This window comes from Octodon degus, unplaced genomic scaffold, assembly GCF_000260255.1.
Source record: "Octodon degus isolate 3935 unplaced genomic scaffold, OctDeg1.0 scaffold00372, whole genome shotgun sequence".
Lineage (NCBI taxonomy): Eukaryota > Metazoa > Chordata > Mammalia > Rodentia > Octodontidae > Octodon > Octodon degus.
In genome coordinates this window covers 402,584-414,453 of record NW_004524948.1, presented here as the reverse complement: position 1 = coordinate 414,453, position 11,870 = coordinate 402,584, and the positions used below count along the sequence as shown (strand labels likewise).

General features: G+C 38.5%; 1 long non-coding RNA gene across 1 annotated transcript; it reads right to left on the bottom strand.

Moving 5' to 3' along the window:
- Positions 1-1,343: 1,343 nt before the first annotated feature.
- LOC111814596 lies at positions 1,344-9,797 on the bottom strand. The gene is made up of 6 exons (XR_002819542.1): positions 9,460-9,797; positions 8,385-8,475; positions 5,952-6,159; positions 5,429-5,698; positions 2,809-2,972; positions 1,344-1,767 (listed from the first exon to the last, which is right to left on the bottom strand). It is a non-coding gene; the product is annotated as an uncharacterized LOC111814596 (long non-coding RNA).
- Between the last annotated feature and the right edge of the window lie 2,073 nt (positions 9,798-11,870).

The window sequence follows — 11,870 nt, the reverse complement described above, 5'->3', positions numbered from 1 at the left end:
TAATTATTATCATCCTGGGGTATCTCTTCACATTGTCTCTAGATAGCCTGGCATGTTTTTCCCTGAACATGATGCTTCACTCTTTTATCAGCAAGAGCTTCTGGGATATGAAACACTGAAAAATATTTAAATGAATGCTTGCTTTTGAGTGAAGTAGCCAAAGCCTGAATAGATAACAACTGGATTCTGGTGTCCCTCTCAAATTGAATATATATGAACACAAATGGAAATCTACAAAATACTAAATCCTTAATGCATGGCTAAAATTGTGACTAAAAATGAGCTCAAGATTGGTCCATCCATAATATTAATTTAAAGATGTGTTCCTTTAAGGTATATGGCAACAAACATCTCAGAAGCAACCAGATTAAATGGAAATAAGAGAACTCCAAGGGGAGAACTGAAAATGTCCAATAGTAAGAGGTAGAACAATAAAAAGTTCTTGGATTGATAACTCTCATCTTGGTACTTCCCTGGTCTTAAGAGTTTCAGTTCAGAGTCATAGTCCTCCAGTTTCCTGCTTATAGCCTTGAAATATGTTTCTCTTAGCCCTTCTGTCCATGTAGAGAAGCTTGATTTCTGGGTCTCATTGTGTCTGGGGTTTTCTACCCTTGGCTTTAAGGTCTTGGAACTATGCCATTGGGCTTATTCAGTTCTTAGGCCATGTGTTAGGTCCCAATTCTCAAGTTTTTGATGTGTCCTATAGAAACAGCCATCCTTATCCTAGATCTCTGGCCTTCTAACTCAAGACTTGAACCTTTCATCCAACTGAGAACACCTTCCATATATCTTGGGTCTTGAGACTTCTGATGGTCTCAGGTCAGAGACTTTCAGCGATCTTACAACATGGACTTTTCAAGTTGCATCTCCAGTCTCAGGTATCTGTCTTCCATTTTGGCCCTTCGACTGTTTGCTCCTCATAGGCCTTGGGTTTTACTTCGGTCCTGATCCCAAAGACATAGTGCAAGATCATCTTCACAGGACAGCCTCACATGAGGAACAGCTGTGCAGTGCTTCTTTTGATAGCAGAAAGTCTGCATCTATTGGAAAGGGGCTAGGGAGCCCCACTGTCACACACAGTACACACACATACATACACACACAGCCATAAAAACAAAGAAATATCCAAGGGAGGATCACATGAAAGCAAAGAGCAGACATGAGGAGGCCGAAATACTCAAAGGTGAGTAGAAAAGGGAAATGGAAACGGCAGAAAAGTAGCATAAGCAACCAGAGACATTAATGCTGAAATAGAAAGTCACAAGTTGCTGAAACATTAGATATATACAAAGGAGGAAAAAGAGAGCTAGAAAGGAAATGAAGAAAAGAAATAGGTGAAGAAATAGAAATGGCAGAAAAGAGGTCAGAATCAGAAAAGGCTGAAATATCAAACAAAAAAAGAGTAAAGGGTGACAATCACAATTCACAAAAAGAGATAAAGCAAAGTACAAAGAGAAAAAGCAAGGTAGGCACAGTAAGAAAAGTACAAGAAAAACACATAACATGTGACCAAAGAGGACACATAGAGGAATAAGGCAAAGAAAAGCCAGATTCAGGAAAGCAAAGAGAAACAAAATGAGAGAAAAAGAGAGATACATGTAAGCAAGGCACAGACTACACTTAAGAACAAGTGTAGAGAAAATGAGGAAAAGGCACACAAAGGAAATGAGCAAGACTGACGTAGAAATGGGAAGAAGACACACTCACGGTAGAGAAGCACAAAGACATGCAAGGAGCGCACAGACAGAGAAAGACACACCTTTATGACTAAGAGATCAGCAAAGGCAGGCAGAAAATCAGCAAGACACAAGACAGAGGGACACAAGAAACACAAAAAGATGATAAAAAGGAAATAAAAATTGCAGTTAATAACTATAACAAATGATTATTTCTATCAAAACTACTACTACTAATATATAATAACACCAAAAGCAACACAAGTGTTCTACTTGGAAATTTTTAGCTTGAAGATTTCTTTCTTTCTTTTTTTTTTTTTTTTTTCCGGAATCAGGGATTGAACTTAGGCCCTTGTGCTTGCCAGGGAAGTGCTTATTCTACTGAACCATCTCCCTGGCCCACTTGAAGATTTCTTACACAGAACTAAAACATTCCATCTGCCACCAGAGATTGTCAGTGATCACTTGTATTGTGTCAAAGAACTTATGGGTTTCTTTTTATTTGCCACATGTTAGACACTGCACTAAGCACTTTACACTCATGATTCCATTTAACCCTCATTAATATATAAATCAAATTAGAAATTCGAAATGGTCAAAAGTCATATACCTAATGAGTAGCAAAAAAGGATTAAAACACAAAATATATGTTTTGTAACAATCTGCCACAACTATTTACAAGGATTTCCATAAAGGCCAAATGAGATTTCACAGATGAGGGCCCTTATTTAATCCTCCACCCCTTTAGGAAACTTGACTTAGCTTTTATACCCTACGTAATTAAAATGGCCATTTCAGAGTCTAATGTCCTTTTCCCACTAAATCTTAACTGCAAATGGATTCTCTCACAAATGGAAGTGAGAAAGAGCCATACTTTCCATAGAAAGCAAAAAGTATCTTTTAGGCTTTTCAATGCTTAAAATAAGAAAGAGTGGCAGAGACTTAATGCAATGAAGAAACACAGCAGGACAAACAGAGGTCAGCTTTCTCTGTGACTCAACTAGTAGTGGACCACAGGATGTTTGACTTGCTTCAGGAAAGCCAGCTGGTATCAGTTGGCCCTGCTTGGTGTTAGAACACCATATACCAACTCCCAACATACAGCTACAGGACTGCAAATTCAACAACTTACTTCATTCAGCTGTTCTAAAATGTTACAGTGCTAAGCATGGTCTCTTCAGACAGGAAAGGTGGCTTCCTTTGGTGCACTGACATTTCTTGGTCCTGCTGTAGATGCAACAGTTGCATTGCTTTTGTAAAGGATGACTTGAAAGATAGGAAAGGAACAAACAGGAGCTACCAAAAAAAAAAAAAAAAAAAAAAAAAAAGGAAACCATTTAAGTGTTATACACACAGTATTGAGTACTATGCTACAGTTACAAAGATTCCAGTTAGTGAGCTATTAAAAAATGCTTCCATAGAGTATAAAAAAACTATAAAGTTAAAGCTTTTAGGTCTTTAGAGATATAATCAAATTTCCTCAGTCCACAGAAACTATGGTGTAACTGGGGAAAAGTCCATCACTAAAGACCTGATGAGTCACTGGAGGGACTGTCGCCAGTCACAGACTTATAACTTAAATTGAAGACTAGAATCTTGTTTAAAATGCCAACCAGTTAGAAAAGAATCCTTTAAAAGGACTAATAACTGACATTACAAAAAATAAACATAAAAGGAAAAAGACAACAGAGCTGAAGAGTTCAATCCAAGTTAACGTTACTGTTTTTTCTTGGTTTTTGATGCAGGGTCTCACTGTGTGGTTCATGTTGTCCTTTAACTCACTATATAGCCCAGGCTGGCCTTGAACTCAGTGACCCTCCTGCCTCTGCACCCAGAAAGCTAGGACTACAGGTATGCACCAACACACCATGACTAAATTAGATTTAAGCAAATAAATACTGCTCAGAACTACTAAAAAACATGGAGAGCATTTCTAAAATGCTGAGATAAAGGTGAGTTACTGGGAGGAAGTCACTCTCCCAATAAGAAAATCTACATAGGGCAATAGCCTTAACATTCTTCCTAGAAAACTCACCTTAACTTTAAGTTCTTAGGCTTTCAGGGCTTGCCAGTTAGCTCAGCTGTTTAAGTGCCTGCTTGGGCAAACCCAGTCAAGTGCAGGGGACCATGGTTCGATCCCCAGCTCCACGTGCCATACCAGACCTGCCCTTAAGGCAGCCTGAGCCAACCAAGAAAAAAAAAAAAGGACAAAAAAAGTTCTTAGTTCTTAGGCTTTTTAACAAGTTCTTAGTAACTTTCTCAATTTCTAAATCCATGGGTCTTTCTAGCGAATTGAAACATTTTAAAGCCTCTTCCCATGAAAATATCTCATGGAATTTATAGGATATTCATTCTTTGTGAAGAATATTAGGGAATGAATATATGTACAATAAGGATTGACTGGGGCTGGGGAGATAGCTCAGTAGAATAAGCGCTTGCCTGGTAAGCACAAGGGCCTGAGTTCAATCCCAAAAAAAGGACTGACTGCACTGGATAGTTGCATTCATCTCCCATCTTACTTCATCAGCTCCTCCCATCAAGGACCTAGAGAACATAAGGTCCCAGTTCTTTCCACAAAAATCTTTTTTTTTTTTTTCTCTTCTTAGACTCGATTTTAAATGTTTACTACATTTTAAATGTCACTCCTGGGATGGAACCCAGGGACCGGCAAGCGGTAGTCAAGTGCCCCACCCCAGCCTGCTTTATTTTACTTGGAGACAGGGCCTGGCTAAGTTGCTTAAGCTGGCCTCAAAGCCACCATCATCCTGCTTTGGCTTCACAGAGAACTGAGAGCAAACAACAAACTGCCATTGGACCTGGCTAAATTTGAACAACGAAAGCCTTGTAACATTTCGCTTTGCTTATGTAAGTGCCTGGACAAGATCCCCAATCTTGCTTCTTGGCCCGCCTAAAATATTTACAGTCTGGCACATTTGGTGGAGATTTTTGTTTTTGGAACCAGGTATTGAACTCAGGCCCTTGTGCTTGCCAGGCAAGTACTTATTCTACTGAGCTATCTCCCTGGCCCCAGGTGGAGATTTTTATTTAAAAAAAAAGAGATGTGGTGGCCACGCCTCTGATGCCAGCACTCTGGGAGGCTGAGGCAGGAGGATTACAATCATGATTCCCAACTTGATGATTTAGCAAAACCCTGCCTGAAAAATAGAAAACCAAGTGCATATGGAGCTCACTAAGGAAACTCTTGGATCCAATACCCAATAATGGAAAAAACAAACAACAACAACAAAAAACCCCACTAAGCCACATGTGTAACACTTGTATAAAAACTAGCAAAACGTAGCCAACCATAGTGGCAACCTGGGAACCCAACCCAATAGCCCAGTTCTGCCTCCTTCTGCACCCCCACCCTGTGCCCAAGGCCTTAAAGGAACCTCACCTTGGACAACTTTCAATATGCCTGGAGGAAGGAAACAGACCCCGAGGGGACAAGGTCACCCATGAATCTGGATCCCAGGGACAACAAACCACACACTGGCTATCACAGCATTCTTTTTTTGTTTCTTTTTCTTTTTTTGCTCTTTTTGAGACAGGGTCTCACTGCGCAGTTCAGGCTGGCCTTGAGCTCACTTTGTAGCCTAGGCTGGTCTCAAACTCACAATGATCCTCCTGCCTCAGCTTCCCAGTACTGGGATTACAGGCATGTACTTTCATGCCTAGCTCCATAAAAATCTTCAGTTACAAACAATCTCATATATGAAGAAGAGTATAGGTCCTAGTTGTGTAGAACTTACCTGATGATAACTTTGTGCCATGTTTGGCTACGTTTCCACCTGTAGTAATAAGACTTCCATCAATCAGCAAGCATAACATAAAAAGACAATTCTCATTTATATTCTCAGATGATTATGGTTTGCATCCCGTAGACATCATAACGCATCTTAAGTACATAAATGACTGGCAAAGTTCTCCTATATGGAGGGCTTCAAGGGAAACTGGAGACCAGGTAAAACAGAATGATTTGCTCATGAAATCAAATTGATGTGGCAGTTGTCTGTGTTCTCCTAAAAGACAGAACAATTTGAACAATTTAGTCAACCTTCATGACATCCTAGAGATCTACCTCAAGCAGTCTAACTCATGAAGCCTGCCATCTTCTTTACCAATCTCACACTCAGCTGCTTTCAAATTAGGAAGCTATTTTTTTGTTTTCCCTTTTTGGAAAGTATTTTCATCAAAGCAGACACAAGAAAATGATGGCTACAACCTCAGTGCAAAACTAACTGAATGTCTATTATGCTGTTAAGGATAGCTTACCTATCTTGTTGTGTGCTGGTCATCTTTTGGTCTTCATCTTTCTATCTTGAGTCCAGGAATTATTAAAACCTCTGGACCTAGGGTTGCTGCCCAATGATAGTGAGCTTTTCCCCTGGAGGATCCTCATGCCCCATCTCCACCTAGGGATCGTCAAAGGGAATAGGTCACCAGCACTGTAAAGCAACAAGCCTATTCTCCCAAAGAAGATCTGGAAAAGAGAAAAAGAATCAATTAACTAATTTAAAATCAAGTACACTGGCAAATGCTGTCCCAGTGAGTAACTAGCGGTTGAGTTAAATCATTATCCACACTTTTATTTGTATGTATTGAAGGGTAGACACTGATCAAATATATGATACTTAAATTTATGGGCTGAGGCTGGGGTGATGGCTCAGTAGAATAAGCACTTTCCTGGCAAGCTCAAGGGCCTGAGTTCAATCCCCAGTTCCGCCAACTATAAAAAAAAAAAAAAAGTCTTAAATTTGTAAACACTCACAACAGTAAAAGGAACATTACTAATTATTTATTTATTTATTTATTTATTTATTTGGCGGAACCGGGGATTGAACTCAGACCCTTGCATTTGCCAGTCAAGTGCTTATCCTGCTGAGCCATCTCCCCGGCCCCACTAATTTTTTATTAAGTTTATTGATACATTTCAGATACACACAATGATTATATTTGGTTATTAGGAAGGTTACTATTAATCCCCTCAAATTACATGTCATTACTCCATCCTTCCTGACACTTTCTGAAAGTTCTCATTCTTCACTATCTTTACAAAGTGTGACCAAAACTATGGTGAATTCTGATGCTCAGTGCCACCTAACAGAAACGCAGACTTATAAAAAATATGACTATGTATCCTCATCTATTGCCTCATTCACATCATGTGGTACCATACAACTTCCAGTTCTTCCACGAAGTCAAAATGACCACAAAAAGTAAATGTTTAAAATCAGTTCAGGGGGGCCTGCCCCTTAGCTCAGTTCTTTAAGCAGCTGCTTCAACAAAGCAGTCAAGCTCAGGTCGCTGTGGTTCAACCCCCACAATTCAAGCCAGTCAAACCTGCCCTGAAGGCATTCAGAGAAAAAAAAAATCAGTTCAGGATATTTCACAGCACAACTAAAGACACAAAAGATGAAATTCATATATATGTACATATTTACTCTGTTCCTTCTTTTTTTCTTTTTTTGGCAGAACCAGAGATTGAACTCAGGCCCTTCTTATTCTACTGAGCCATCTTCCCGGCCCCTTTGTTTTGTTTTGAAATGAGACCTCACTGTGTAGCCAGTGCTGGCCTCAAACTCACAGAGATCCTTCTACTTCAGCCTCCCAAGTGCTGAGATCACAGGCGTATACCACCATGCCCCAGGAACACTTTTTAAATTAATGGCTCCAAATGCACTCATTTATAGACTATTTACTTATGATATCTAAAAGGAAACAAATATACTCTTCCCCCCAACATTCTGACTTCTTCAATGTTATACAAGTTGTAGGTTACTATGATTTTTCCATCTAACCTACCTTGTTATTTTTATTAGGTTGTGGAGGGAATATGGCTTCATTCATGTTGGTGTCAGCCTGCTAGTGTTTATCTGTTGCTGTGAAAATGACATACTCAAAGAGCATGCCCTTTCCCCTTAGAGGTACATCTGACTCCAGAGAAAGTGGCTGCATTCTGGAAGTGATACAGAACTACAAATCTAGTGTTCAATAATATTCATCGACAAGAGTTTGAGATTCTTTTTTTTTTTTTTTTTGGTGGAACTGGGGATTGAACTCAAGCCCTTGAGCTTGTCAGGGAAGTGCTTATTCTACTGAGCCATCTCCCTGGCTCCGAGTTTGAGATTCTGATGTCATCTTCTTTTACGCTCCAAGAACTTCTTAATGAGTTTGTTCTACTCATTAAGGTTTATACATAAACATAATGGTTTGTTCATTTCCACCATTCTCCATGAGGATTTTTTTTTTGGTGGTCTCAAGATGCCTTCAGGGCAGGTCTAGTTTGGCTTGAGGATCTGGGAATTGAACCACAGCATCCTGAGCCTCACTGCTTTGTTTAAGGAGGCACTTAAACAATTGAGCTAATGGGCAAGTCCCCCCCACCCATTCTCCATGAGAAAGCAAATTCCTTGGCAGCAATGTCTTTGGCTTTGTTACTTATTCTAATGTATGGCACATCATTTGAATTAAAACAAGATCTATCTCAAACTGCCCACATTTCTACAGCATACCTTTTGAAACAATTACCAGAGATTTTTCTTTCTTTCTTTTTTTTTCATGGGCAGAACCATAGATTGAACTCAGGCCCTTGTGCTTGCCAGGGAAGTGCTTATTCCACTGAGCCATCTCCCCGGCCCCCAGAGATTTTTCTCAATTACAGAGATTATTTCAAGCAATAAATTAAAGTACAATTACAAGATTCACCTTTGGATGCTATCTAGCAGTCATCATTCCTCCTAAAATCAAGTCATCCTTCTTCTTGAGTCAGGGTGCAGAAACCAGCTCCACATTCATCCTTTTAAAACAAATTCCAAAAAAAATTTAAATAAATAAGACAAATTTTAATGGTAGTTATAGGTGTATATTGATATTGAATGATAATCTGATTAATAGCAATGAAACATTTTAATAAACATAGATCACTTTTTCTCAAATTGGGGTGATAAAAATTCTGGGTATTTGTAAATATATTTTCTTTCTTTCTTTCTTCTTTTTGCAGAACAGGGGACTGAACTCAGGCTCTTGCGCTTGCCAGGGAAGTGTTTATTCTACTGAGCCATCTCCTTGGCCCTGTGGATATAGTTTTTTTTTGTGTGTGTGAACCAGGGATTGAACTCAGGCCTTTGTGCTTGCCAGGCAAGAGCTTATTCTACTGAGCCATCTCTCCGGCCAAGACATGTCTTTGACAATAATAACTAAAAATTGTGTTAACTTTTCAAGTAACTTTCTTCAGTCAGCAATCCACAAAATCTATTCTTTAAGACCTCAGAAAATTTTGTTTCTTTAAAAGGTGTTTCATTCTGAAAAACACAGCAAGAGCTATAGCAATAATGCCACAGAACAATTTCCAAAAGGATTCAAGATATATGTATGTAGATACATACACAGAGAAAGACCAAAAAACTTGTATATCATTCTTTCAAGACAATACTTTTTTTTTTCAAGATAATACTTGATCACCATATCCTAAAGTTATTTCAAGTGAGTTTATATTAGCTCCTAAACAATACAACCATCCCAGGGATGAAGTTATATAAGATATTATTTCTAACCCTCATTTCAGGGTCATCTAGCATAGCTCTGGGTACAAGGTACACAATATTTAAGTGTACAAATCTGCTGGTTAACACAATATATATTACTTATGTATATATTGCAAAGGATTTGAGAGGAGGCAAAAACACTAAAAACTTCTGACTTTTCTATGGGTACTATCTAAGAAAAAGAAAGAAAACAGAACAGGGAAAAGATTAGTTAATAGTTACAAAATAGTACTTACAATATTCTAAAATGCCAGCACTCTTCTTATAGCTGTCCAAAGAGCTAGTGTGCAAATTCCACTGTGAGCTGGGCAGATCTTCTGACGTCTTTCTTGAAGAATAGTACCCTTTCTCAATGACTACGAAGAATGGCTGCTGTGACAACTAGGCACTTCATTCAGCTGTTCCATACTAAAAACTGAGTTGCCACCAAACACCTTATAGCAGTAACAGCGAATCTTTGAAATCTTTCAATGATAAAAAACAGCAGGCTGGGGCAAGTGTGCCGCAAGTTTGCCATCACTGTCTCCTATTCTTTTATTTTTATTTTTTCATATACTTTTAGAAGTTGTTTTTTTTTGTTTTTTTTCTAAGCATCTATTATACTTGCTTAAAGTGTATGCTTAGAAGAATGACTGGATCTCATTGTTCTTAAAATGGAGGAGCAGGTCGGTCTCATCATTTTAGAGTAAGCCTTTAGTGTGGTTCTTCAAACTACTTCAAAATATTAGCAGAATGCAGTGGTGCATTTTATATAATAGATTAATCAAATAAGGTGGCTTGTAGTTTTCAAAAGCACCTCAGCATGTGTTCTCTCCTTTAATCCATCTTCCTGAATTAAGTAAAGGCTAGTGCTTAGGATAAAGAAATTTAAGTATGAAAAGGTTTTAAGTGATTTTCCTAAAAGTGAAACATGATAAAACCCAAACAAAAACTGGTTCTTACATTGTACTACAGGTGCAACAAAGACTCCAGTGTTAAGAGTTCCATACTAGAACTCTTTTGGCAATACAGTACTAATTTAACAAGACTCCGTGATCTATCCCAGTAAAACAACAAATTGATCACCAGATATATAATATAAGAGGAATTATTTTTTTGGCTTCAACAAAAGCTAGTGACCAGGTGATCAATACCACCTCTTATTCCAAATTTCTTTCTTTAAAAATAATAATAATAACAAAAACAAGACCTACTTTTCCAGTTATAACCTGGCCACTGGCACTATACAACAGCAACATACAAAAGACAGCACATGAGACCCTTAGCCAGGCAATATGCTCTGAGAGGAAAAATGTTCCTCTAATTTTTCACTAATTTTCCTTCTTAGGGAGAATTCTTTTTCTTTTTCTTTTTCTTTTCTTTTCTTTTTTTTTTTTTTTTTGGTGGAACCTGAGATTGAACTCAGGCCCTTGCACTTGCCAGGAAAGTGCTTATTCTACTAAGCCATCTCCCCGGCTCCAGAATTTTTCAACTGATTTTCCAAAAATTTTTCAATTGTACACTGAAAGCCCCAGCTAAAAGGTGGCAATCCAGATCTTTGAGCCTCACTTGCCTTGAATATTTTCCACAATAAAACAGTAACAGTGGTGGGAATTCTTATCCCCACAATATGCCAATAATTGGAACTGAGATAATTAATAAATGGAAGAAAAAGAGTGAAGGCTCAACCACCTAGTTCAGGCCTGCTTTTGATAATTAACACTGCACCAATACATCAAAGTGATAGGGAGATCTGGGACTGATGGAGAAAAACATGGGATAATGCATATTCTGTTCATTAATAGCACACAAGTGGCTTTGAGTACCCAGAAATAATGTAAGGGAAGTGGAGAACTGCATGTATAATGGGCAGGACCAAGGAACATACAACTGAGATGCAACAACCATAAAGAGTGGGTAAACTTTGGGATTGTTAAACTTTTAAGTCAAGAGAAAGGTCCTTGCCCAGTCAACACTATCCAGCAAAGAAATAAAAAGGGCAGGGCAGGGGGAGGGGACAGGAACACAATCATATCTCATGGGCAGATTATGAGCATTAATAGTCCATAAAGGACACAAGGCAGATGAGGGAAAGGTGAGATGGGAGACCTTGATAAATGGTGAGGCCATGGCTACCTGGGATTTTACATACTGAAACAATGACAAAGCCATGAAAGTATGAGTGACTGTCTGATGCACAAGTACATGGCAATATTTGTACTTTATTAATGCCATTTGAAACCAGGGGAGGATTATTTAATAGGGCCAGGAAAAAAAAATCATATATAATTGCCATTGCACCTACTCACAGTCCCAGATAATTTTAGGAGAAAAGAATAACATTAATAATTGTCATTGTGCTTATTATCAGTCTCAAGAAATATTATGGGTGGTCAGCAGCTCCTATAGTAAGGTTGTAAAAGGGGTATGAGGACATAGCACCATAGGCATGCATAATTACAAATATTCACACTAGCAACCCAAAGGGCCTTAATTGGTCAACACCTCTCATGTCTGCAGAGTATGCAGTATGCTATCTACTGATCAGTGCTCCAGATAATTTTAACTGCTTATTGTTGTACATTAATTATTCAACAGCAGCTGTTATAAATAGCACTCCTCAGTAGTGGTCAAGAGGCAGTGGTAGTAACATAATGTCCTTCTTTTA